Source organism: Adiantum capillus-veneris, chromosome 15, assembly GCF_014529385.1.
Source record: "Adiantum capillus-veneris isolate H3 chromosome 15, ASM1452938v2, whole genome shotgun sequence".
Lineage (NCBI taxonomy): Eukaryota > Viridiplantae > Streptophyta > Polypodiopsida > Polypodiales > Pteridaceae > Adiantum > Adiantum capillus-veneris.
Window position 1 is genome coordinate 131,616,892 of NC_140945.1, and position 25,219 is coordinate 131,642,110.

Genomic DNA, 25,219 nt, shown 5'->3' on the forward strand with positions numbered 1-25,219 from the left:
GGGCACAATGGTTGGTGATGAAGCTTCATGACAAAACAATCAAAAGTTCATCGTAATCAATTTCACAAAGTGGACATTTCAAACAAGTTGTTGAGAGAACCACTACAACACAAGCATATCATGCAACACATGGCCAACGATAAGTCAAATTATGTGTCAACTTAAGTTTTTATTTTTCTTTATGGTCGTTTTGTAGTTTCATGCAGAAGGTTCTACGTTAATCGTGGGTATGAGGTTGCAAGGAAGTTGCTCTAGCCTATGCTTATAAATTTTGCTTCTAGGCCACCAGGGTGCAGCCTGATGTATGTAAGGGCATAGCCGAATGTAGAGCAAGTGGTGATCTTTCTATGCTCTTTACCAAGATCAAAGAACCCCAGGCCGAGCACAATAGAGATCAGAAGCATCAGAATCCGAGCAGATAGCACTAAAGGCCCTAACCAAACATAAGTTGGCAGCATGTCAAGCCATCGTAACCATGCAACCACCGGCCCCAATCAGTAGCTCGCCTAGGAACAATATTTTTTTACTTTTCTATTAACGATGCTATTTTTACATTCTTTATTTTAATTCCCATGCTGTTTCAATAAAATATTACATTATTCAAGGATAAAGAACGTCGATAGTGACCATAATCAGAATAGTTTTATGCTAATGAAGTTGTTAATTTACTATACTTAGACAAGGTTTTTATGGCCTTTAGTTGGGTGCGCATGTGAGAATAAGTAGGTGGATTTATCAAAGCTATATGATTAGAGCTTTTGAATCATGGTGACAACAACCGCGCCTCTAGCTTGTGCTTTGTGAAGCAAGTGATGTGGTGCCTTGCAACACATCATGAAACAATGGTATTGTTACCTTCTTATTTAAAGTCTTATGGTATTTTAAGAAAATATCCACTTGTAGGCACTGCACTCTTTGTAATAAAATAGTCAACAACATCCCCTGCAAAACCTTATCTTTTTGTCATGCATCATATCCTTTGCGAGACCACTTGTTTATCAAAGGCTTCAATTACTTTCCTACATTCACCTTTGGATCTATGTTTTCTTTGTCTGGATATATAACATGTCTACATAGAAAATATAACAGACATAAGAAAAAACAATGTATAGTTGAAATAACTAGAAGGTTCAGAATCCTGACCTCAATTCTTATATTCTCCGACAAGGCGCACGGTCCTACACTCAATGGCTTTGGCCACCAATCACCGTTTCTCTCTCTCCGCCGCTTTCACACTCTCTTGTTGATGTAACTTCTCTTGCCGCATCATCATCATCATCATATCCATCATCATCCGCATCATAGCATCCATGGGATTTGGTGGCAAAGAGGAAGGGGTAGGGTGTTGAGATGTAGAGAGAAAGAGAGAGAGACGAGACAAGAGACACACCATATATGCTCCCAAAGACTGATTCATATTGAGGACAAGATACAAATATATAGGTGAGACCAATTTCAGTAGAGTGCGCCATATATAGCTCCAAAACCCCCACTCAAACAAAAGTCTCTAGCTTTGGATGAAAAAACCCTTGGGGAGTTCAAGGGAAAAACCCAAGCCCCTATACAATGTGAAAATATGAACCAGCGATGATGATGTGAAAGTGAATTGTGCATCTATGTAAAAATATTCAAGTGACTTAGATATCACATTGTGCAAATGTGGAGTGTGCATAGTGCATGGTACCTAAAAGATTACAATGTCATATGTACAAAGCTATTACAATAGCAAAGAAGCTAATCTAGAAAGAGTGAGGCCGAAGCAACTCCAAGCCCTGAGCGCAAGAGGATGAAACATGACTCATTGAGTCCTTTGGTCAAAATGTCTGTAATCATGTGGTCACTTGGACAATGTTCAACCATAATGGTTCCTTTGCGTACTTCATACCTAACATAATGATAATGGACAGGAATGTGCTTTGACTTATTATGTTGAACATAGTCTTTTGCAAGACTAATAGCACTTTGGTTGTCACACCGCAAGGGTGTGCTAGAAAGAGGAGAGTGACCAATATCAACCAGCATTTGTCGAAGCCAAATCAACTCACGAGCTGCAAGTGATGCCGCAACATATTCTGACTCAGCCGTAGAAACTGCAACACAACGTTGTTTCTTGCTGGTCCAAGAAACAAGACAACCATTTATAAAGAAGCAATTTCCACTAGTAGATCACATAGATAAATGTGAGCTTGCCCAGTCTGCATCTGTGTAACCCAAAAGATAAAGAGATTGCATATAATCCGATGTGAGTTGTCCTCGATAGATTAAACCAAAATCTGTAGTGCCTTTCAAGTATTTCAATACACGCTTTGCAGTAGACCAATGCTTAAGAGAAGGACATGCAAGATGTTGTCCAAGATAATTAGTAGCAAACAGAATATCAGGACGAGTGTTCATGCCAACAAACTGAAGACATCCAATCAAGTTAGCATAAGATTGATTTGTGACAAGTTGACCGCCATTGTCAGAAGTGTTCTTCGTAGAGCTCGCAAGACAAGGTGTGTTGGCTGAATGTGCAGATTCCATACCAAATTTTTGAATAGTATCTGCAATAAACTTTGACTGTCCAAGAAATAAAATACCTTTTGTACGGTTCCGTTGTATTTGAATGCCAAGACAAGAGTGAATCTCGCCAAGATCCACCATATCGAATGTAGAAGACAATAAATTTTTCACTTGCTGAAGAAATCCCAAATCATTGGAAACAAGGATCATATCATCCACATAAAGATCAAGAATCACAAAACTTCTACCTTGGCGTTTTATGTATAAGTTGGGTTCTGACGAGCAAGAGATGAATCCTTTAGAGGTGAGAAAAAGATCAAATTTTTTATACCAGGCTCACGAAGCTTAGTTGAGACCATATAGTACCTTATGGAGTTGAGCAACAAGATCTTCTTTACCTGGAATAACAAACCCTTATGGTTGTTCCATATAAATTTCCTCTTTCAAGTCACCATTAAGAAAATCAGTTCGCACATCCATTTGATGAGCTTCTAAATCAAATTGAACAGCAAATGCCAATAAAACTCGAACACTTGTAATGAAAACAACTGGTGAAAAAAGTCTCTTGATAATCAACACCAGCTACTTGGGAGTAACCTTTTGCAACTAAACGCGCCTTGAACTTGTCAAAAGATCCATCTGTTTTTACTTTTGTCTTATACACCCACTTACATTTAATAGCTGTACGACCAGGAGGTAATTCACTTAGTATCCATGTACCTTTAGAGATAAGAGAATCGTACTCTACTTCCATAGCCTCTTGCCATTGATCCTTTTGTGGTGAAGAGATAGCTTCATCATAAGTAACGGGATCTTCCGAAGTAGAAAAATCATTATCAGCAATATCGTCATCATAAACATGACATGAGCCATGTTCAAAATCAATAGGCAGATCAACAAAAATATCAATATCATCATTGGCAACATTTGGAATGAATGGTTGTGAAGAGGAAAGTTGCTCTATAGGAAGAGTTTCATCTTCTGAAAGAAATGGAAAAGGCTGAAGAAATGATTTAGTATCATCAGAATCATCCATGGACCATGAGCCTCCCATAAGCTATTCGTTAAAAGTAGCATCACGATTCACAATTAATTTCTTGGAGGAAGGTTCATAGAATTTGTAGCCTTTGGAAGTGTTAGAATATCCAATAAAAATAACTTTAAGACCAGGAGCATCAAGCTTTGTTCGTGTTTCTTTGGGAACATGAATATAAGCAATACATCCAAAGGTTCGAAAATGAGATACAGAAGGAATGTCACCTGTCCATGCTGTGATGGGTATCTTACCAGAGGGTGCAGTAGTAGGAAGATGATTTTGAATAAATGCTGCTGTCAAGGTAGCTTCAACCCAAAAAACACGAGATAAGCCCACATCTTATAGCATTGAGAATAGTGCGATTCTTTCGTTCAACAACACCGTTCTGTTGAGGCGAATATGGAATAGCGTGTTCATGATGAATTCCACTGTCAGCACAGTAACTCACAAACTCTGGAGAAACATATTCACTTCCATTGTCACTATGAAGCTTCTTAAGGCGACGACCAGTTTGAAGTTCTGCAACCTTGTGGAATTGTTTGAAAACAGATAAGGCTTCAGATTTTTGTCTAAGTAGAAGTAGAGTCGTATACCTTGAGAAATCATCAATGAAAGTAGTGAAGTAGTGATATTGTGATCTCGAAGAAGGTAGAGGTCCACATATATCAGTATGAACAAGATCCAATATGTCATGAGAATGAGTTGTAATTGAAAGAGGAAAGGGTTTACGATTGTGTTTCCCAAGAGCCCAAAATTCACAAATTCCTATATGGGGATGGAATTTAAGATCCATGCCATGAACAAGATCACGACGTTGAAGATCAAGGATTTTTGAGAAATTAGCATGAACAAAACGGTGATGCCATACTTTGCAATCATGATCACCTGGAGCAGTGAAAATATTTGCTATAGCATCGTTGAGAGAGAGTTCAAACAAATTACCGTTTCGAGGAGCAGTGGCTATAGTCTGTCCATCTTTCTCAATTCGTCATTTGGTATGATCAAATCCAACAAACAGGCCAAGACCAACAAGTCTAGCAACTGAAAGAAGATTACGTTGAAGATCTGGCACATGTAATACTCCTCGCAAAATTCGAGTGGAAGAAAATAAGGTACCAAGATATAAGTCTCCAATACCCTTAACTTGACAAGTAGTATCATGAGCAAGATAAACAACACGTTGAACTGGCAGTGGATGATAGTTATAGAGCCATTTATACTGATGTCATATTTCCTGTAGCACCAAAATCGACAATAAAAAGTGATCCATCACGTACATGAAGTATTCTATCTGGAGCAACTGAACATAAGACGCAGCTTGTTTCTGGTACAATGTTGTTTCGATGTTCAGTAGCATATGCTCTATTCTGATCTATGTCGAATCGACGCTTATAGCACATATGAGTGGGATGATCAGATCGTCCACAATATTGACAAAAAGAAGAAGAAGAGTCTCTAGATAAACGTGGTTGTTTTGTGGTAATATTGTGTTCTTCATCATATTGATGTGCCGAACAATCATCTTCAGTATGGCCATTTCTGTTGCAGTAAGAACATTGCTTATTAGGAAATTTGAGACGAGAGAAAATATTACCGCGATGGCCACCTCTGCCGTTTCTTCATTGAAATGGACGCCTTCGAGCATAAAAAGCATGTTCCATCTGTTGTGACTCAACCTCCTCTTGTGAAATCATAGCTGTATCGTGACCAGCATTCCGACGTTCTTGACGTTGACAGTATTCAATTAAAGACATGCAAGCTTGGTCGAAATCAAGACCATCTTTATTAGAGAGAATAGTAACAATGTTATCATAAGAAGAGTCCTTCACCATATCAAGGAGAAGTGTAATCAGTTGCTTTTGTGGAACAGGATCACCGGCAGTAGCAAGTTGATTAATAATAGATTTGAAAGATTTAATATGTCCCGTCATGGCAGTACCAACTTCATATTGTAACTTGTTAAGCAACCCTCTCAAATAAAGTATTTATGTAACAGATTTCTTCTGAAAGTTTGCAATAAGGTACTTCCATACGTCGTGGGAAGTAGGCAGTTCATACATATCAAGCAAAAGGGAATCAGTAAGAGCAGAAAGAATATACCGATGAGCTGCTTTATCACGTCGTTGCCAATCCGTATAGGCAACAGTCCAATCTTCAAATATAGGTCCTTCAGTGATAAGCACGTTATCATTATCCGTATCAACAGGCTGAGGCGGACAAACACGATTTCCAAGAACAACATCAGGGAGTTCATTGCCTTCAAGAATTAACAACATCTTTGCTTTCCAGCCTAGAAATCCTTGACCTTGGAAAGGAGGAACAGAACGCTGGCCAGAAGGAAAGCCGTTGACGAGAATATTCATAGCCATATCTTGTTGAAGACGTATAAGATAAGATCGCAGAATCTGCACACCATATATGGTGAAGGCCGCAATTGAGAATGAGAGAGATATGAGTACTGCGTTTTGTCAACGATAAACGTAAGAAGGATGCTCAAGGAACGTCCAAATATGTGAGAGACATCACCCAAAAAAAGGCAGGGTATAGGAGACGTTAATAATAAACGAGTCCTCAAAATAGAGTGGCGTGAGACACAAGATTGATGGCCACAATACGAATAGCAAGAAGTTAAATCTTCTTGAAAAAGTTAACGCCAAAATAAGAAAAACGATCGCGGATGCTTCACGAAGAAGTAGGACGATGAAAACTGCGTCAAGCTCAATTACAGGAAAACCAGCATAACTTTCTACTGTGAACTCCGATTGACGCAAACCTAGAACTCAAATCGAAGAGCTCGAGGAGACAAACAAGTTTTTGATGAAAAGTGCCATTGCGCTACGCTCGATTGCGCTTTTTCCGTTGCTCCAAATTTTGACCGGAACAGCAAGAAAATTTGAGATGAAGTTCAGGGTGTCATCAACAAGAAAACGTAATCAACCATTAGATTGATTAGAAATAAACGCCACATAAAACACTAATCATATTATTCTTAACACAAAACAACCACAGTTAATAAGAATCACGCTCAAAAATAAAATTTGTACCAATTTTGAATCTTACATGCAAATCGCATACACATATTGTTGTGTCACCATGAATTGAATCGGTGCGTGATCGTTACCGCTCTGATACCATGTTGAGATGTAGAGAGAAAGAGAGAGATATGAGACAAGAGACACACCATATACGCTCCCAAAGACTGATTGATATTGAGGACAAGATACAAATATATAGGTGAGACCAAGTTCAGTAGAGTGAGCCATATATAGCTCCAACAAGGGGGAGGGCTCATGGGAGGATTGCAGGTGGAACTTGCTTGCCTTCTTGATTGGTGGAGGTCTCCATACTCCTACAAGTATTGACCATGCAAGGATTTCTCCTCTTGGTTCAATGAAGTTCGCAAACTAATCTTTGGGAGACTATCTACCCCCTCATCTATGCACCCCGCATGCAACACCCGGTATACAATTGGTTGCTATTTGCCAACAAGGCGCACAGTCCTACACGCAATGGTAGGCCTGTTGTTCCAAGAGAGGGAGGAGTATCCACCGAAGGGTTGCCAACACAAGAGAAAAAACGTTTTGGGGATTAGCAGATTACTTACTGAAAAATCTTCAAAGCCTTGCGGAATTGAAATGGTGAAGATCTAGGTTTTACACTTCCAAAATTCCTTTCCTTTCCTTCCTTGCGTTAGTGATTCCTTTTAGCTTGAATGATTGTTTGTTTTACCTTTTCTTGAAGAGAGGGAATTAGAGAATGCAGTAGAGATGTGTAGAGGGAGAGAGAAGGGGAGAGCAGAGGAGAGCGACACCCGATGGGGTCCCAACCAAGCCTCTCAAGGGCCCCCCACTCCGTTGCCAATGTGGTATTTGCTCTAGATTGCATAAATGGAATGTACACACATGCAATACCTCAAGTCCAGACTTCATTGACTTAAATGATGATTGTGGCCACAATAGCTCCTCAAGATGAGGCACCTCCGGCCGGGGCTGATTTGATGCACCTTTGGATTGGTCTCGATGCAGGATTGTGGATGGAAACCAAGGGGAGCATCTGGGGCTGAATTGTGCTCCCGATTTGAGAGGAATGAAGGGCTGAAAATGCAGATCTTGACGATGCTAATGATGAACAACAATGGAGCACTTGATGGGTTGCCGAAGTACCGGACCGCATCTGGGGCGGCTGGCATTAGCAGATCTTGCAATTTTCGCGACGGAAAGGGATGAAAAAACTAAAAATGCTGGCTAACTTGCAGGCTAAATGCAGTGCTAGGGTTGAGAATGGAAAACTCTTGCTGATCCTGACGAAACACTGGGCTGAATTTGTCATCTCCCAAGATGACAAGCTCTCTAAGGTTCCAATGCTTCCTCAATCTGCCACAAACAATTGCCTACCGCCCTTTTTAGATAAGAATATTCACTTATTTATGTTCTAGGGATTACGTAAGGCAAAATGTCCACAAGACCCAATAAGTGAATCAATAAATTGATTTACTAATAAGTTAGGTCAAGGGGTGTAAGTTTAGGTGAAACTGTTGCACATCTACCCACCCTAGAGACCGATCAATGCGGGGAATGGCTCATTGGATTCCTCTAACCTAGAACTACATGCACATCATGCTAGATTCCCATGGTAATGTAATAACATTTGTCAGAACGTGTGTACAACCATTTATGCAAGAGGGTTCATAAACTGGAAAACTTAATCTAATGGACTTGTCCGGACATGCAACTCCTGCGAATAGGCTCCCAAAATTGCTACTACTAATCCTTTTGAGATTCTAGACACTCGATGTCAATGAAGCATGTCCATGTGGTACACCGGGCCATGTGCACGTGACAATCATCCTAGCGGTTATGGATATGGAAGGGGAGATCAATCTAGGGGAGTGGAAGTGGCCTTCTGCATTGCATGCTCGGGATAGCATGTATTTTTTAAAGTATACAATCAGAATTGGACGAGCTTGGAGTCCTTGTACATGTGTTTTGGTTGGTACAACTCCTTGAGGACAGGCTGAGGATGCTCAAGGACCCACAGTACTTAGAAATACAGACTTGCCTTTTCTGAAGAAAAGGAAAAAAGCAAGCAAGGACAGAGGGGCACCAAGAAAAGTGAGACAGGGAGAGAGTGATAGCCACCCTCATAATGCAAGCAATACATTAGATTTGGCTAGTGCAAACTTAGAAGTTGTGTAGCTTTATAGACCATAACCACATGGAATGGGTAGGATGGTTTTGGAAATGTGGAACAGGCCAGAATAGGGAATGGGATTAAAAAAATGCCCCCGGGGGCATGGGGAGTGCCTTATGACTTGGCTCACAACTATCCAAACAAGAAGTAGAGAAGCTCCTCAAATTGCACATGTGCCTACCATGTGTGTCTTAATGGTGCACACATGTGTGTGTAGAGATGGTGGGCAAGTTGTGCAATTCTGCAAAAGGCTTCTCAGATGTGAAAGAAACCTACTATTCATTTAAGTGGCCCAGTCTCCTCCTCAGCAGTCAGATTGTTTTCACTTGAATGGTAACCTGGAGAAGTTTGATAAAGGACTTCTCTATCTGAAGAAGTGGTTGTGTGGGATGGTTTACCCTCCTTTTCAATGGCAGGGGTTTATTAAGATTATTTTGGTTCTTGATTTTGTGTTTTGAGTTCATTTTATTCCTAGGATGCTCACTGTTTCAACAAAATTCAATGCTTTTGTTTTGAGGAGCAGAGGCTCCTACCGGGGGAGAAAATAGACATGCCTGTAAGTCAGCGTACATTTGGTCTTGGCACATACGTTGATTATTTTGCGTTGGTGTTTTTCTACATTGATCCAGAGTTTGCAACAGATCCAAAGATGGACAACATAAACAATTTATTTGTCTTACAAATTATTCAAGGTTGAGGAGTCACGCTTTCTCCTTTCAGAATGTTACAACGTGCGTGAGGGTTTTGATTAATCCTCCAGTTTTCTGAAGCATTTCATGGGTACTGGAGAGGTGCAGGATAAAGATCCGTAGCCTTTATTAAAAAGGGATAGCCCTTTGTATAGCTGGACGGGTTCATAAGTTGGTGCAAACATATTCCTCAAAACTGGATGCACTCGTTTTTGTTTTTAAAAATTTTCGTTACGAGATTTACAAGGTTAGATATTTGAGATAATGTATGTTTTTGATTGCCATGTAGTTGCAACTACTTTCTCTTTCATATACCAGTGTACTTCTGGAAGATTGGTCTTGTGGAGGAGAGTGCATCTTGTTGGCATGGTTCTGGTTATGAGCAACCCATAACATTATCTTTTTTTGGCACAACCAAGCTCTTCTTAAATGCCGTGCTAGCAGATTTGGCTTCCACTTTTGCGCTCCTCTCCTACTCTGCACTAGCAAAAACGTATTTGAAGAGAATAGGGAAGTGGGAATAGACAGCCAAAATGGATGTGGTTCTTTGATTGCATTGAATGTGTTCTTGTAGTACTTTTGGAAAAAATTCTAGAATGTTGTTACCAGTGCATTTTCCTTCACATTTTGCTTGTTTGAAAGCACCAAATGAAGACCTGGGATGCTTGTAATAAATGCAGATATTTGAACTTGTAATCTCGATTCTATCAAGAAATCAAAACTTGACCCATAATTCAAATACATCTATTTTCTTCTTAAGTTATGGGCAAGAAGGTGCTCATGTTAAGCAAGTTTAGCCTGTGGCATGTTGTTAGGGCATACAACTTGGACAATATGCCTTTGTGGTGGGTTTTTGGGTGTACCAAGTTAGTATGCATCTCTTGCAAGAAATCATAGATACTCTCGGAGGCACATGTGGATTAACCCTTTGATATGGGGGATAGAATTAATTATTATTATGTGTTTGCCCATGGATAGAAAGATTTAATCCATCCTGCATTTAGTATGCAATCTATTCATTATCTTTGCTTCACATATTTTCCTAGTGATCACATATTTAGCTCTCTTTTCTATCTTGTGTGCTTACTCACTTGTCTAACTAGTTTACTAATTTTTGTGATTGCACATCACGTGTTTGGATGCACATTAGGGTTACACTACTTTAAATGCTTGAAAATACATTGTAGGGCATAATTTCTTTGATCAAGGCAGGGCAATTCTGTGCAATGAAATGGCTTGTTTACTAACATTTCCAAATTGGAAAAACCTAATGACAATGCTAATGATAGTTTGATGTGCGAATGATAGTTTTTTCTGGGTGTAAATCTAATTTGCCAAAAATCATGGCTAGATGATCATCAGTGGAGTTCTATGAGTAGACTCCTTTCTTATCCATATAATTAAATATATAAAGAAGTTACTGTGAGGAAAGGAAGTATTAGTAGCACCCAAGTGTCAAAAGATTTCAAGAACGCTTACCGATAGTTAATAATTTTAATTTTCCATGGGAGCTGCTACTTACACTAAATGGAAGCTTGTTGGTGCTTGTTATTAAAGCTCACTACTATAAGCGATCCTTCAATGGTACTTTTATTATGTAGTCTGGGTGAGGTTTTGGACTGATTGAGTAGGCTAGATGAAAAACTTAAGTTAAGGTCTTAGTACCTAGATGACCGAAGGAGAAAAAATGCCCTTATCATATTTATATGTATTGGCTCATAGGAGGATATGTGAGAAGAGTACACATATCATAATGATGAACTATAGTTGAAGCAGGATGATGATATTTTGGGAAACTAATTTCATGTGAAGTTGGATGTCGGTGGTCGCCACCATCATTGTTGATGCGATAATCTGTAGGGTGGAACACAAAAGGGGTCTAATGCATGTGTCAAACATATGAAAATCATATATGCTTGCAAATGCATCATGAACCATAAAGTTTGTGCAAGAAGATCAAGAAAATGGAGTTTTAGGACTTAGTATGCAATGGAAACATAAAATTGTAGCTTCAAAAACTACCAGGACTTCTAAAAGTTTTTTCATATGGAGCTTTCTTCACTCAATTCATAGAGAACATGTGCATGGGTGCCAGGCTCTATACTGCTCAATTGATTTATAGAATTATAGAAATCAATACTTATGCTCATATATTCCATCATGATTCATACATTTGATTAGCTCATTATTTAGCTTGAGCACATGCCTAGTATCTTCAGCCCTTGACACAAAGTTTACTATGAATTGAAGATTTGGGACAATCACTTTGCTCATTTCTTTATCATGTCATCAACCAAATTTTCTTTGAGAGATCTCTTACCATGTAACAAAAAACTAGACACTATCACTAGAGGTGCTATCAATTTCAATTGTTTTTGTCCTTCATGTCCATTTGAAAGTGGTTATTACTCTACTGTGCGGTGTTGTGCGTTTTCCCCTTCGCTCTTCTCCCACAGCTACTATGTCGGCTCGCCTTTTTAACCCAATATCCCCCGACACCGGGCATGCCAAGGGACAAAACAAACATATTGAGGTTGGGTGGAGAGTTGCATGGTCCAGTCCCCTCTAGTCTCAGGTTGGTGTTAGAGCTTAGGGAGCAAGGTAGCCATGGAGGAGGGGAGAAGGATTGGTGTACACGACCTTGGCATGCGATGCATGCTCTCTCTCTCTCTCTATCTCATGAAGCTACCCGAGTGGATGGGATTAAAGCTTTCTTCATGAATCCTCTCTTGGTTGTCTTCCTTCCTCTCTAAATGGTCTTTCGTTCTCTCTCTCTCTCTCTCTCTCTCTCTCTCTCTCTCTCTCTCTCTCTCTCTCTCTCTCTCTCTCTCTCTCTCTCTCTCTCTCTCTCTCTCTCTCTCTCTCTCTCTCTCTCTCTCCCCCCCCCCCATGGAGGCCATGCCAAGGAAATTCCTAAGGGGCGTGGGATGCGTGCCACAAGATTTTGAAGCTTGTGCTAGCTACGCTAGAAGCACTTCTTGCGGGCAAAGCTCAACCAAATGATGTAGCACCAAATTGAGCACAATCTGGCTCAGTAAACTCGTGCTACGGAGGGTGAGGTTTTCTGTCAATGGTGAGAAAATATCATGGTGAGCACGGTGAGAACGGCGAGCAAATATCAACAGTAGACATTGTTTTAGTACAGAGAGCATTGTTTTTATTTATTAAAAAAAAGCCAAAAAGAGGGGTTCCTATTTTGGGTACCGTCTCTAGTTAAGGTCCATAGCCCACGACAAGTATCCAGAGCTTGGCACGTTCCACAAATTGGAAATTCAATTAGAGAGAAGCTGTCAAAGCTTTGACATACACAATTATTTTCTAGCATCTTAGTATCCAAAAACACAAATTCTGCAAGCTATAGACCTTCACATCAAACCCCTTGTAATTTCTTGGAATACCTGCTCATGGACCTCTCTTAGGAATCGTCTATGAGTCAAGAACCGGGGAAATAACTCACATCAAGTTATTCACTATCAAAAAGGCAAGGCTTGTTAAGAATATGTTAGCAAATCAAGGAAGGTGCAACTTATGTACATTATTGTTGTAACCTATAGCAAGTGCCAATGAGTATGGAAATGCAATTTGGTTTTAGTTGGGACGTGTGATGGCCAAGGGAAATCTTGACAACATTGATTTTGGCACAATTGAGCGGATTTGGCATGCAAAGGAAAACAAAAATCCATCTCAATAAAAAACCTTGACAAGGACACGATCCTCTAAAAAGAACTTTCTTGAAATTCCTTACACAAAAAGCGTTGCTTCTCATATGCATGGCATCAGACAAAGAGAATCAATCACAGAACATTTTAAGAGTTTGAGATTCATGTTGTTTACAATTTTTCTAGATTTATGTATATTTTCATATTGCAGGATGTCTCTCACAAGATTTCAAAATTTCAAGTTATAGATCTTGCTCCAAAGTTGTCAAGAATCGCCATGAACAATTGGCAATTACAGGCAAGGCCTATGCCTTAGAGGGTCAAGATATTTGGCAAGGACCATGAGTTATTAAAGAAGACAACATGAATTCTTTCCTCTAGTTCAAAATTTTGGGATTGTTAGGGCATGGCTCCTAGGCAGGTTAATTAAACTCCATGACATCAACAACAGTCAGCATCAACCCATTATCGACAAGTGTGATTGCACAAGTTTTCCAAGATACTTAGTAATTGATGCATGCAAGGAGTATTGAACGGGTATGCTTTGTTTATGCAATTATTTTCAATATTTTAATGCCTCCATTTTGGCATCATACTCAACAAGTTCGACAACCTTCGGGGTTAATTTTATTTTAACTCTATTTAATATGGCAATGCCATATTAAAATGCACTACAATACATCAATTTGCACTAGGGAGCAAGGATCCCTACCAAGATGCTAAGAATCGGCTTGTGCGGGCTTTTATATTCCATTTTGACAAAATAACTGTGACGCGACACTAGAGAGTGGAATACATTAATAAAAAAGGAATATACAGAGTACGCAAAGTATAAAGAGTCTGTATGCATAATAATTACAAGAGGAGCATAGCTCACCCCCGAGCTATCTCAATCGCACTCTCACTCTCACTCTCACTCTCACTCTCAATCTCAATCTCAATCTCAATCTCAATCACACTCTCACTCTCAATCTCAATTACACTCTCAATCACAATCGCTCTCTCAAAATCTCCGGCTAGCAAAAGCGATCATAATCCGAGTCGTAACACGATCACAATCCCGATATCATGACACCTCGAATAGATCCCGTTTCACACATCGATTTCTGCAACTTCTACAAAATAGCTGAAAGAACATACTCGTGCAACCAATTCAACATGATAATCAGATTCAAAACATCATTTTATACAATCATAAACGAGTATAATCACTTCCTGATTGGATCAAACAAAGGAGACATTACCTGTGTATATTTGTTTGTAAGCTAACATGTTGCTGCTTGTAGATTGTCCTGTTGATGCTGGTAACTTATTTCTGTCATAACTTTTACAAACGAACCCAGAACAGAGCAATCCAGGTAGTCAAAATGATGGGAATAGGTTTGGTCTACAAGGCAGCTCGAACATGATTGCAAAAAATCGTCTTTATTTGGCTGAAAATGCAACTTTCAGGTCGCAATTCATAAAAACCCTATTCTTGGGTCTCCACTACTTTTTCAACTTATTTTAACCCTACCCATGTATTTTAAACTAAAACACATAAATATAAAACATTGATATTAATAAAAATCTCGACAATTTTAACTACGATTTTATTGTATTGTTCATAGACAGACTATCTTTTATTCATTAATCTTTATGAAATATGTCTTTAATGTATTATTTAAAAAGACCATAATATATTTTCTCTTTTAATATCTTAAACTCATTCATATAAGCTCTATCTAATAGACTATTCAACAATCTTTCAAATCGTGCTAAATGAAAGATATGGCCTATTACATTCTTTTCGACTTCAAAAACTTCAAAATTGGTCATATTACATTCTCCCCTTATCAAAATTAACTCTGTCCTCAGAGTTAAAAAGAGGGGTTTTCAACATACAAAACATCAAATTCAATCTAAGAGGAATCTTTTACATGATAAGAAGAATCCTACTTGTCTAATTGTACAATCAAATTGGTTTCTAGTGCTTCCTTCATATCTTTTGTTTAGAACAAGATTATCTAAAAAATATATTTTGTTGGCATTCTCACAACATTTGATATTTCAAAGAGGAATTTACAAACAGACATGAGCAATCATGATAATACAAATAATCCTTATGTAAACAAAAGTTCTTCTCAAACATCTCTCTCACACAAGGACAATCATTATTCACTTCATATCAAACTTAATCAATCAAATCACTATAGACCACATAAATGATATTACGTACTAACCTTTTACTCAAGGTAATGGTAATCTTGTCTCTTTTCTAGCAAAATATTTTAGATTAAAATCTGTCACGGGAACCGAATAATAGAGATCGATAGCAAAAGATAGAGAAAGAGATCTTTGTATTGATGAATCTTTGTAGAGTTTTGATACAAGAGAGGAGCAAAATATATGGGCGCACTCCGTTGTACGGAGCTCGAACCTCCCGACCACCCCCGAGCTTCAGTTCGCTTGCATGCAGCGTCTCACTCGCACTCGCACTCTCACTCGCACTCGCACTCTCACTCTCACTCTCACTCGCACTCGCACTCGCACTCACACTCGCAGAAGAAGAGATCGGTGAATGATCCCCAAACGCACCACCCGTCGTGCTTTTATCCTTCTTTTCCTCGAAAAGCCTGCACGATTTTCGTACCAAGTATACCTGCGAGAATAATATAAGAACGTGATCGCTAAGCAATCCGTAAAGGTTAGATTTCTATTATGACACTTTGCACAGATCCTGTTTCACACATTGATTTCTGCATCGCCTACAAAATAGCCAAAAGAACATACTCGTGCAACCAATTCAATATGATAATCAAAGTAAAAAAACATAATTATATACCTTCATAATCTCAATTGCCATACTCTACCATGAAGAAACAATCCACTTCTTGGTTGATAGCAGGGAGAACTGTATGATATTGTATGTCTGTCTGTCCCTGTGTACACTACACTGCTGCTGTCTTCTGTATGTTTTCATCATAACTTTTACAAACGAACTGAGAACAGAGTGATCCAGGTACTCAAAACGACGGAAATAGGTCTGGTCTACAAGGCAACGCGGACAGAATTGCGAAAAACATCTCTGTTTGGCTAAAAACGCAACTTTTTGGTCGCGACTCATAAAACCTCTATTTTTGGGTCTCCACTACTTTTACAACTTATTTTAAGCCTACCCATGCATTTTAAGCTAAAACACATAAATATAAAACATTGATATTAATAAAAATCTCAATTTTATATTTCATAGACAGACTATCTGTTATTCATTAATCTTTATCAAATCCGTCTTTAGTGTATTATTTAAAAAAAAAGAATATATGTTCTCTCTTAATATCTCAACTCATTCGTATAAGCTTTATTTAATAGACTATTCAACAATATTTCAAATCGTACTAACGAAAGATATGCCCTGCTACATTCTTTTCGACTTTAAGAACTTCAAAGACTAGTTCTATTACATTCTCCCCTTATCAAAATTAACTCTGTCCTCAGAGTTGGTCTAAAGAGAGGAAAATTCTCTTTGCAAAACACTAAGATCAACCCATGATGCATCCTCTACTGGATAGTTCTGCCACTTAACCAAAACTTCCACAATATATGTCTCTATTTCTCAGATGTTTAAAACGCCTATCTAGTACTAAGTCTGGTTCTACAGTCAATGGTCCGTCATCTTTCAACTTAGAGTTGTCCTCTAAAACATGATGCACATTAGGAACATACTTTTTCAATAAACTCACATAGAATACATGATGCACTTTAACATGAGAAGGAAATTCCAATTTGTAAGCTAATGAACCAATGCGCTTCAAAATTTTAAATGGACCAACAAATCGTGGAGACAATCTTCTATCATTTCGAAGAATCAAACGAGACTTCTCATGAATAACCTTTAAAAAACCATATCACCAGTTTCATACTCCACAACACGATGTTTCTTGTCATAATACAGTTTATGTCTCTTTTGAGATTCTCTAATATTCCCCCTGATTTTGGCCAACTCGCTATCCATTTTCATATCATTCATCTATTAGGATGACCCCGTTTGAAGCAATGTATGGCTATAACTGTCCCACACCTATAAATTTTCTTAGCTCAAGGAATAAGGTAGAACTGTCACGTGAGATGCTTGAGAAAATGGATAACAAGTTGGCCAAAATCAGGGGGAATATTAGAGAAGCCCAAAAGAGACATAAATTGTATTATGACAAGAAACATCGGGTTGTGGAGTATGAAACTGGGGATATGGTTTTCTTAAAGGTTATTCCCGAGAAGTCTCATTTGATTCTTGGAAAGGATAAGCGATTGTCTCCACGATTTGCTGGGCCATTTAAAATTTTGAAGCGCATTGGTTCATTAGCTTATAAATTGGAATTTCCTTCTCATGTTAACGTGCATCATGTATTCTATGTGAGTTTATTGAAAAAGTATGTTCCTAATGTGCATCATGTTTTAGAGGACAACTCTAAGTTGAAAGATGACGGACCATTGACTGTAGAACCAGACTTAGTACTAGATAGGCGTTTTAAACATCTGAGAAATAGAGACATATATTGTGGAAGTTTTGGTTAAGTGGCAGAACTATCCAGTAGAGGATGCATCATGGGTTGATCTTAGTGTTTTGCAAAGAGAATTTTTCTCTCTTTAGACCAACTCTGAGGACATAGTTAATTTTGATAAGGGGAGAATGTAATAGGACTAGTCTTTAAAGTTCTTAAAGTCGAAAAGAATGTAGTAGGGCATATCTTTCGTTAGCACGATTTGAAAGATTTTGAATAGTCTATTAAATAGAGCTTATATGAATGAGTTGAGATATTAAGAGAGAACATATATTCTTTTTTGTTTTTTTAAATATTACACTAAAGACGGATTTGATAAAGATTAATGAATTACAGATAGTCTGTCTATGAACAGTAAAATTGAGATTTATATTAATATCAATGTTTTATATTTATGTGTTTTAGCTTAAAATGCATGGGTAGGCTTAAAATAAGTTGTAAAAGTAGTGGAGACCCAAAAATAGCGGTTTTATGAGTCGCAACCTAAAAGTTTTATTTTTAGCCAAACAGAGATGTTTTTCGCAATTCTGTCGACGCTACCTTGTAGACCAAACCTATTCCCGTCGTTTTGAGTACCTGGATCACTCTGTTCTGAGTTCGTTTGTAAAAGTTATGATTAAAACAAAGAGAAGGTAGCTGCAGTGTAGTGTACACAGGGACAGACAGACATACAACATCATACAGTTCTCCCTGTTATCAACCAAGAAGTGGATTGTTTCTTCATGTTAGAGTATGGCAATTGAAATCATGAAGGTATATAATTATGTTTTTTTACTTTGATTATCATGTTGAATTGGTTGCACAAGTATGTTCTTTTGGCTATTTTGTAGGCGATGCAGAAATCAATGTGTGAAACAGGATCTGTACAAAGTGTCATGATAGAAATCTAACCTTTACGGATCGCTTAGCGATCACGTTCTTATATTATTCTCGCAGGTATACTTGGTACGAAAATCGTGCAGGCCTTTCGAGGAAAAGAAGGATAAAAGCACGACGGGTGGTGCGTTTGGGGATCATCCACCGATCTCTTCTTCTGCGAGTGCGAGTGAGAGTGAGAGTGAGAGTGCGAGTGCGAGTGCGAGTGCGAGTGAGACGCTGCATGCAAGCGAACTGAAGCTCGGGGGTGGTCGGGAGGTTCGAGCTCCGTACAACGGAATGCGCCCATATATTTTGCTCCTCTGTTGTATCAAAACTCTACAAAGATTCATCAATACAAAGATCTCTTTCTCTATCTTTTGTAATCGATCTCTATTATTCGGTTCATTCTTTTTCTGCGTATGAAATTGGATGTTAAGAATTATGTGCATGAATGCTTTCAATGTCAACAAGTTAAGATTGAACATAAGAGGATACTTGGTGACCTTCAACCCTTAGACATTCCTTTACAGAAGTGGGAGTGTATATCCATGGACTTTATCATTAGACTTCCTACTATTCGTGGAGGGTATGATTCGATCTTTCTGGTGGTAGATAGACTCACAACAGAAGCTCACTTCTTTCGTGTAAAAGTAACTTATAGTGCATTGACCATTGCATACTTGTTTATGAAAGAGATATTTCGTTTGCATGGCATGCCCAAGTGCATAGTGTCTGACAGAGATTCTAAGTTCACTTCTCATTTCTGGAGAGCGACTTTTGACTCTATAGGTACCCAGTTACGCATGTCTAATGCTTTCCATCCTCAAACAGATCGGAAAACGGAGAGAGTGAATCGTATTCTAGAAGATATGTTACAAATGTATGTCAATGAAAACCAATCTAATTGGAATGAATATCTGCCTTTGGTGGTTGAGTTTGCATATAACAATTCATATCATTCATCTATTAGGATGACTCCGTTTGAGGCAATGTATGGCTATAACTATCCTGCACATATTCATTTTCTTAATTCGAGAAATAAGGTAGAACTGTCACGTGAGATGCTTGAGAAAATGGATAGCGAGTTGGCCAAAATCAGGGGGAATATTAGAGAATCTCAAAAGAGACATAAACTGTATTATGACAAGAAACATCGTGTTGTGGAGTATGAAACTGGGGATATGGTTTTTTAAAGGTTATTCCTGAGAAGTCTCATTTGATTCTTGGAAATGATAGAAGATTGTCTCCACGATTTGTTGGTCCATTTAAAATTTTGAAGCGCATTGGTTCATTAGCTTACAAATTGGAATTGCCTTCTCATGTTAAAGTGCATCATGTATTCTATGCGAGTTTATTGAAAAAGTATGTTCCTAATGTGCATCATGTTTTAGAGGACAACTCTAAGTTGAAAGATGACGGACCATTGACTGTAGAACCAGACTTAGTACTAGATAGGCGTTTTAAACATCTGAGAAATAGAGACATATATTGTGGAAGTTTTGGTTAAGTGGCAGAACTATCCAGTAGAGGATGCATCATGGGTTGATCTTAGTGTTTTGCAAAGAGAATTTTTCTCTCTTTAGACCAACTCTGAGGACATAGTTAATTTTGATAAGGGGAGAATGTAATAGGACTAGTCTTTAAAGTTCTTAAAGTCGAAAAGAATGTAGTAGGGCATATCTTTCGTTAGCACGATTTGAAAGATTTTGAATAGTCTATTAAATAGAGCTTATATGAATGAGTTGAGATATTAAGAGAGAACATATATTCTTTTTTGTTTTTTTAAATATTACACTAAAGACGGATTTGATAAAGATTAATGAATTACAGATAGTCTGTCTATGAACAGTAAAATTGAGATTTATATTAATATCAATGTTTTATATTTATGTGTTTTAGCTTAAAATGCATGGGTAGGCTTAAAATAAGTTGTAAAAGTAGTGGAGACCCAAAAATAGCGGTTTTATGAGTCGCAACCTAAAAGTTTTATTTTTAGCCAAACAGAGATGTTTTTCGCAATTCTGTCGACGCTACCTTGTAGACCAAACCTATTCCCGTCGTTTTGAGTACCTGGATCACTCTGTTCTGAGTTCGTTTGTAAAAGTTATGATTAAAACAAAGAGAAGGTAGCTGCAGTGTAGTGTACACAGGGACAGACAGACATACAACATCATACAGTTCTCCCTGTTATCAACCAAGAAGTGGATTGTTTCTTCATGTTAGAGTATGGCAATTGAAATCATGAAGGTATATAATTATGTTTTTTTACTTTGATTATCATGTTGAATTGGTTGCACAAGTATGTTCTTTTGGCTATTTTGTAGGCGATGCAGAAATCAATGTGTGAAACAGGATCTGTACAAAGTGTCATGATAGAAATCTAACCTTTACGGATCGCTTAGCGATCACGTTCTTATATTATTCTCGCAGGTATACTTGGTACGAAAATCGTGCAGGCCTTTCGAGGAAAAGAAGGATAAAAGCACGACGGGTGGTGCGTTTGGGGATCATCCACCGATCTCTTCTTCTGCGAGTGCGAGTGAGAGTGAGAGTGAGAGTGCGAGTGCGAGTGCGAGTGCGAGTGAGACGCTGCATGCAAGCGAACTGAAGCTCGGGGGTGGTCGGGAGGTTCGAGCTCCGTACAACGGAATGCGCCCATATATTTTGCTCCTCTGTTGTATCAAAACTCTACAAAGATTCATCAATACAAAGATCTCTTTCTCTATCTTTTGTAATCGATCTCTATTATTCGGTTCATTCTTTTTCTGCGTATGAAATTGGATGTTAAGAATTATGTGCATGAATGCTTTCAATGTCAACAAGTTAAGATTGAACATAAGAGGATACTTGGTGACCTTCAACCCTTAGACATTCCTTTACAGAAGTGGGAGTGTATATCCATGGACTTTATCATTAGACTTCCTACTATTCGTGGAGGGTATGATTCGATCTTTCTGGTGGTAGATAGACTCACAACAGAAGCTCACTTCTTTCGTGTAAAAGTAACTTATAGTGCATTGACCATTGCATACTTGTTTATGAAAGAGATATTTCGTTTGCATGGCATGCCCAAGTGCATAGTGTCTGACAGAGATTCTAAGTTCACTTCTCATTTCTGGAGAGCGACTTTTGACTCTATAGGTACCCAGTTACGCATGTCTAATGCTTTCCATCCTCAAACAGATCGGAAAACGGAGAGAGTGAATCGTATTCTAGAAGATATGTTACAAATGTATGTCAATGAAAACCAATCTAATTGGAATGAATATCTGCCTTTGGTGGTTGAGTTTGCATATAACAATTCATATCATTCATCTATTAGGATGACTCCGTTTGAGGCAATGTATGGCTATAACTATCCTGCACATATTCATTTTCTTAATTCGAGAAATAAGGTAGAACTGTCACGTGAGATGCTTGAGAAAATGGATAGCGAGTTGGCCAAAATCAGGGGGAATATTAGAGAATCTCAAAAGAGACATAAACTGTATTATGACAAGAAACATCGTGTTGTGGAGTATGAAACTGGGGATATGGTTTTTTAAAGGTTATTCCTGAGAAGTCTCATTTGATTCTTGGAAATGATAGAAGATTGTCTCCACGATTTGTTGGTCCATTTAAAATTTTGAAGCGCATTGGTTCATTAGCTTACAAATTGGAATTGCCTTCTCATGTTAAAGTGCATCATGTATTCTATGCGAGTTTATTGAAAAAGTATGTTCCTAATGTGCATCATGTTTTAGAGGACAACTCTAAGTTGAAAGATGACGGACCATTGACTGTAGAACCAGACTTAGTACTAGATAGAAGTTTTAAACATCTGAGAAATAGAGACATTGTGGAAGTTTTGGTTAAGTGGCAGAACTATCCAGTAGAGGATGCATCATGGGTTGATCTTAGTGTTTTGCAAAGAGAATTTTCCTCTCTTTAAACCAACTCTGAGAACAGAGTTAATTTTGATAAGGGGAGAATGTAATAGGACTAGTCTTTGAAGTTCTTAAAGTCGAAAAGAATGTAAAAGGACATATCTTTCGTTAGCACGATTTGAAAGATTGTTGAACAGTCTATTAAATAGAGCTTATACGAATGAGTTGAGATATTAAGAGAGAATATATATTCTTTTTTTTAAATAATACACTAAAGACGGATTTGATAAAGATAATGAATAACAGATAGTCTGTCTATGAACAGTGAAATTGAGATTTTTATTAATATCAATGTTTTATATTTATGTGTTTTAGCTTAAAATGCATGGGTAGGCTTAAAATAAGTTGTAATAGTAGTGGAGACCCAAAAATAGAGGTTTTATGAGTCGCGACCTAAAAGTTACGTTTTTAGCCGAATAGAGATGTTTTTCGCAATTCTGTCTGCGGTGCCTTGTAGACCAGACCTATTCCCGTCGTTTTGAGTACCTGGATCACTTTGTTCTGAGTTCGTTTGTAAAAGTTATGATGAAAACAAACAGAAGGCAGCTGTAGTGTAGTGTACACAGGGACAGACAGACATACAACATCATACAGTTCTCCTTGCTATCAACCAAGAAGTGAATTGTTTCTTCATGGTAGAGTATGACAATTGAAATTATGAAGGTATATAATTATGTTTTTTTACTTTGATTATAATGTTGAATTGGTTGCACGAGTATGTTCTTTTGGCTATTTTGTAGGCGATGTAGAAATCAATGTGTGAAACAGTATCTATGCAAAGTGTCATGATAGAAATCTAACCTTTACGGATCGCTTAGCGATCACGTTCTTATATTATTCTCGCAGGTATACTTGGTACGCAAATCGTGCAGGCTTTTCGAGGAAAAGAAGGATAAAAGCACGACGGGTGGTGCGTTTGGGGATCATCCACCGATCTCTTCTTCTGCGAGTGCGAGTGCGAGTGCGAGTAAGAGTGAGAGTGAGAGTGAGAGTGAGAGTGCGAGTGCGAGTGCGAGTGCGAGTGAGACGCTGCATGCAAGCGAACTGAAGCTCGGGGGTGGTCGGGAGGTTCGAGCTCCGTACAACGGAGTGCGCCCATATATTTTGCTCCTCTGTTGTATCAAAACTCTACAAAGATTCATCAATACAAAGATCTCTTTCTCTATCTTTTGCTATGGATCTCTATTATTCGGTTCATTCTTTTTCTGCGTATGAAATTGGATGTTAAGAATTATGTGCATGAATGCTTTCAATGTCAACAAGTTAAGATTGAACATAAGAGGATACTTGGTGACCTTCAACCCTTAGACATTCCTTTACAGAAGTGGGAGTGCATGTATATCCATGGACTTTATCATTAGACTTCCTACTATTCGTGGAGGGTATGATTCGATCTTTCTGGTGGTAGATAGACTCACAACAGAAGCTCACTTCTTTCGTGTAAAAGTAACTTATAGTGCATTGACCATTGCATACTTGTTTATGAAAGAGATATTTCGTTTGCATGGCATGCCCAAGTGCATAGTGTCTGACAGAGATTCTAAGTTCACTTCTCATTTCTGGAGAGCGACTTTTGACTCTATAGGTACCCAGTTACGCATGTCTAATGCTTTCCATCCTCAAACAGATCGGAAAACGGAGAGAGTGAATCGTATTCTAGAAGATATGTTACAAATGTATGTCAATGAAAACCAATCTAATTGGAATGAATATCTGCCTTTGGTGGTTGAGTTTGCATATAACAATTCATATCATTCATCTATTAGGATGACTCCGTTTGAGGCAATGTATGGCTATAACTATCCTACACATATTCATTTTCTTAATTCGAGAAATAAGGTAGAACTGTCACGTGAGATGCTTGAGAAAATGGATAGCGAGTTGGCCAAAATCAGGGGGAATATTAGAGAATCTCAAAAGAGACATAAACTGTATTATGACAAGAAACATCGTGTTGTGGAGTATGAAACTGGGGATATGGTTTTTTAAAGGTTATTCCTGAGAAGTCTCATTTGATTCTTGGAAATGATAGAAGATTGTCTCCACGATTTGTTGGTCCATTTAAAATTTTGAAGCGCATTGGTTCATTAGCTTACAAATTGGAATTGCCTTCTCATGTTAAAGTGCATCATGTATTCTATGTGAGTTTATTGAAAAAGTATGTTCCTAATGTGCATCATGTTTTAGAGGACAACTCTAAGTTGAAAGATGACGGACCATTGACTGTAAAACCAGACTTAGTAGTAGATAGAAGTTTTAAACATCTGAGAAATAGAGACATTGTGGAAGTTTTGGTTAAGTGGCAGAACTATCCAGTAGAGGATGCATCATGGGTTGATCTTAGTGTTTTGCAAAGATAATTTTCCTCTCTTTAAACCAACTCTGAGAACAGAGTTAATTTTGATAAGGGGAGAATGTAATAGGACTAGTCTTTGAAGTTCTTAAAGTCGAAAAGAATGTAAAAGGACATATCTTTCGTTAGCACGATTTGAAAGATTGTTGAACAGTCTATTAAATAGAGCTTATACGAATGAGTTGAGATATTAAGAGAGAATATATATTCTTTTTTTTAAATAATACACTAAAGACGGATTTGATAAAGATAATGAATAACAGATAGTCTGTCTATGAACAATGAAATTGAGATTTTTATTAATATCAATGTTTTATATTTATGTGTTTTAGCTTAAAATGCATGGGTAGGCTTAAAATAAGTTGTAATAGTAGTGGAGACCCAAAAATAGAGGTTTTATGAGTCGCGACCTAAAAGTTGCGTTTTTAGCCGAATAGAGATGTTTTTTGCAATTCTGTCTGCGGT